Source organism: Felis catus, chromosome A1 (assembly GCF_018350175.1).
Source record: "Felis catus isolate Fca126 chromosome A1, F.catus_Fca126_mat1.0, whole genome shotgun sequence".
NCBI lineage: Eukaryota > Metazoa > Chordata > Mammalia > Carnivora > Felidae > Felis > Felis catus.
The window spans coordinates 239,059,133-239,063,736 of NC_058368.1; positions in this window are offsets into that span (position 1 = coordinate 239,059,133).

The window sequence follows — 4,604 nt, forward strand, 5'->3', positions numbered from 1 at the left end:
GCACCCCACTCAACACCAGAGACAGTAAACCGCCTGGTGATGCATCTGTTTGACAAATGTCTCATGGCTCAGCTGTTGGCTGGTGTTTTCTGTGGTGGGCGGGCAGTTTGTTGAACTGCACAGGGCCAACCACATCCATAAGGGAACCGAAGTTCCAGGTCGGAAACCTCCCTGGCAGAATCTCACGCGGCAGCGCTCGAGAGAGGTCTGCTGTCTCCTCTGTGGACACGGTGTTATAAACCCTCGTGCTGTGGATACATTTCATAAATGAGAATCCTAGCTGTCCTTGTCATTGTAAAACAGAATGTAAACAAAGTCTTATGAATGTATTTCCTTAGGAAAACTGTTGTAAAATTTTTTATTAGAAAAGAATTCCTATTTATTTAATACTGAACCTTGGCCTACTTTATGGTAGACGAAGGAACATGACTGTAGGGGTCGCTATTTCTCACTTCTGTATTTTCTTGAAAATAATTTGGTTACAGTGCTTCTATACCGTGTACTAGTGGTCTTCTATTGTGAAAGGAGATTTAAAGAATTTCTTTGAAGCTGGAAATGTATGTTAATTAGGAGTGGTGAAAATTGTGTATGTTAATTTTGTGAATGTAAATTAAGTCGAATTTTGTGTAACCCTGATCACAGAACGATGTGCCTTACAGCAAGCGCTGCTCCGGACGTGTTGGGCAGGGGCCCCATCACAGACCCTGTCAAGCCTGCATGATCAAGTCTATTAAAAATGTTTCAAGGCACTTTGGGCACAAACTTTGTTTATAAACGAGAAATCATATCGAGGAGAATTTAAGCAGCAGTTTCTGCAGGCAAACACTGCTCTGGCACTAAAATGAACGTCGACACAGTTGCGTGCGGGTGCGTGCCCGTGGGTCAGAGGCAGCCCCTCTGGCTGGTGCAAGGACGTTGTTGGACAACGCGAATTCTGGCCCACCCAGGCCTCTGAGAACTGGTTCTTCCCAGAGACACGGAGACACCACTGCTCACTTGCTTACTCAAACTCGTCACTGCACACGGGGCAGGTGCCCAGAAAGGGCAGAACAGTACCCACCCAGCCAGAGTCGGGGGAGGAAGCACCAGAGACATTAAAGGAGAGGGGTGGCCCAGGGCTGAAAAGAGGTGAGCAGGGACAGCAGGGTCCAGAGCCTGGAGGCAAGGAGGGTCTCTGAAGGGTCATCATGAGGCTGATGGTGGCGGAAGAAGTGCAGGGAGACCCATGAGATGGAGCTGTGCACCTGTCCCTGAATGTCCTGGGGAATCCTGTCCCCGCCCCCCAGGTGGATCTCACCCTCTCAAGGTGGCTCCTGCCTCACCCCCCACCAGGTGGAGCCCCTCCCTGGTGGATCTCACCCCCCCAGGTGGCTCCTGCCTCGTCCCCCACCAGGTGGGGCCCCTCCCAGATGGCTCTTGCCTCCCCCTCCACCAGGGGGAGCCCCTCCCAGGTGGATCTCACCCACCCAGGTGGCTCCTGCCTCCCCCCACCAGGTGGGGCCCCTTCCAGGTGTATCTCACCCTCCCAGGTGGCTCCTGCCTCCCCCTCCTACCAGGTGAAGCCCCCCCCCCCAGGTGGCTCCTGCCTCACCCCCCACCAGGTGGAGCCCTCCCAGGTGGATCCTGCCTCCCCCTCCACCAGGTGGAGCCCCTCCCAGGCAGATCCTGCCTCCCGCTCCACTAGTGGAGGCCCTCCCAGGTGGATCTCACCCCCCCCCCCAGGTGGATCCTACCTCACCCCCACCAGGTAGAGCCCCTCCCTGGTGGATCTCATCCCCCCAGGTGGATCTCACCCCCCCAGGCAGATCCTGCCTCCCCCTCCACTAGTGGAGGCCCTCCCAGGTGGATCTCACCCCCCCAGGTGGATCCTACCTCACCCTCACCAGGTGGAGCCCCTCCCAGGTGGATCTCACCCCCCCAGGTGGCTCCTGCCTCGCCCCCAACCAGGTGGAGCCCCTCCCAGGAGGCTCCTGCCTCCCCCCACCAGGTGGGGCCCCTCCCAGGTGTATCTCACCCTCCCAGGTGGCTCCTGCCTCCCCCTCCTACCAGGTGAAGCCCCCCCCCCAGGTGGCTCCTGCCTCACCCCCCACCAGGTGGAGCCCTCCCAGGTGGATCCTGCCTCCCCCTCCACCAGGTGGAGCCCCTCCCAGGCAGATCCTGCCTCCCCCTCCACTAGGTGGAGGCCCTCCCAGGTGGATCTCACCCCCCCAGGTGGCCCCTGCCTCTCCCCCCACCAGGTGGAGCCCCTCCCAGGTGGCTCCTGCCTCCTGCCCCCACCAGGTGGAGCCCCCCCACCCCAGGTGGATCTCACACCCCCTGGTCATCCTTGAAGTCTTGTGGCACAAACACATCTTTTAATAGTTAAAATTTTAGATGTTTATTATAAAAGAAAATGGCACACCAATGCTGAGTCCATAGATACTTTTTTTATAAGAAGAATCTAACCTCTTATTGTAAATTTACAGCCGTTTCAAACCTGATAGGATGGTCTCAAGGAGTGTGGGTTCTAGGACCGCCGTAATACTACAGACGTGTTGCCTTATGACCAAGAAATCCAGGTGTGGGCAGGGCCTCGCTCGTCCAGTCCCATAGGGGAGTTCTCTGGCCTCTGCGGCGTCCGGTGCTCCGGGGCTGGGAGGGACGCCACCTGACCCCACCCATGTCCGTCAGGGCCCCACCTGCACTCTCCCAGACCTGCTGTCCAGGGAGCCCATCTCCGGGCTTCTCCTCGCCGAGTCCCGCGTCTCTTCCCAGGTGGCACTGGTGTCCCCGTGGCATGCCTGGCTGACGGGCGCCCCACGCAGGAGGGAGGGCGGGGCAGCCAGAAGCCCCCACGTGGCCCACCCTCCCTGGAAGATTTCCTCTGGACAGAAAGAAGTGTCTGTGCTTTCAGGCTCCGTGTTTTGGGGTCACAGCTGTTTGGGCTGTACAGTGGTGGGCTTGAGAGGGACAGCACCCCCGGTGAGCATCAGCTCGCAAGACTGCACCCCAGTCAGACAGACAAACCAGGAGCCCTGTGAATGAAACTTGAGAGTCAAGGAAATTTCCTCCCTGGATGCACCTTCTTCCAACTGAACAGCAAGAGAGCGGCCCCGAGACTCAGCGAGTCTGCAGTGGCCCGATGCGAACCTGTTTCCGGTACCGGCTGGAGGCTGCTGTCCCGTTAAGCCCACTTTTCCCAATGGACGCTTGGCACCAACTGGCCTGGAGGTGACCCTCCCCCGGGTGTCACCCAACCACCAGGACGCGACCCTCTGCTGTCCCCACCACTCCCACCGCATCCTGGCCAAAGTGCTGCCTTCAAAACCACGAGTCCCCAGGGTCTGGGACGCGCCGGCATCTGGCATTCACTTCAGGCAGCCAGTGCTCAGCCCACCATCGCCGCAGGCATCCCGGAAGCAGGTGTGAGCAGGGACCGCGGACACCGGAGTGACCATCACACGATCAGGGCAAGGGGACCGGCCAGAACCATGTGCATCACTGGGGTCTGCTGTCATTGTGTGAAGATTCACCCCGGATGTTTGCTGCAAAGTAACATGGAGTGAAAATTCTCTCAGCTGGTGGAAAAATAGATGTATTTTTATTATTATAGGGACAATAATTAACGATCGTTAACTCTTCGCTGTATGCGCTCAAAAAGCATTGGGCACTTGCTCCACGCAGGCATGAAGACGTCATACTTAGCATGTACACGAAGAGACAGGGCGTTACTACGCATTTGTCGAAAAGTTACGCCTCTCCTGAACCAGTAACGGTTCTAGGAACTGCATCCATGTTTAGTTATTTCATCCCGTTTAGGCGTGGATTCCTTCCAGAAAAAGTCCTACGTGTGAATTTTTTTTTATCTCGCGAAGAGGAAATAAAGGTGGTTACCAGCTTTGCACCTTGAACGTGGCTGGAGAGGAAGGGAAGCCCACGTCCCAGAGACTCAGACTCGGCTGCTCAGAGTGGCCCCCACCGCACTCACGAGGGGTCTGCAGTCCCTGGGCCCCTGAAGCGAGGGTGGGGGAGCAGGGCAACACCCCGTCCTTCATCGTGGCCGGCACCGCACGGCGCATCTGAGGAACCCCCTTGGCAAACGGCAGCGTGGGGAAGGGTCAGGACCCTTCACACCCCACATACAAGTCCCTACCGTTCACTCTGGCGTGGCTTGTTAATTTGTCACGAGATTAAAGACTAATGTGCAAACAAAGCCACTGCTGAGGCAGTTGCCGTGGAGATGGTTACACAACAGGGGTCTACAGGATCCCATGTCAGGCGTAAGCACAGACCCTGAAGCACGCACCAGATAAACGTTCGCGTTCACTTCGAGTCTGTCAGACCTGATGCTCACGACGTCTCCAGCGAGGACCCGCCCGGCCATACCCACGGGTACCAGGCTTGTTCCTACGGGAGGGCGGACCAGAGGGGCGCCTGTCCAACCTCACCCGGTAGGACTCTCAGCACGAGGGGGCTCCATGCAGAGCTGCGGAACACAGGCCCCCTGGTCCGGGCTGACACACGTCCCTGGGCTGCACACCTGTCAACCAGAAACTAGCTTCCGGGCCCTGGAACCTTACCAGGTCACCCCGAGGAAGAAACCCTTCACAACCAGGAAGCCTTCA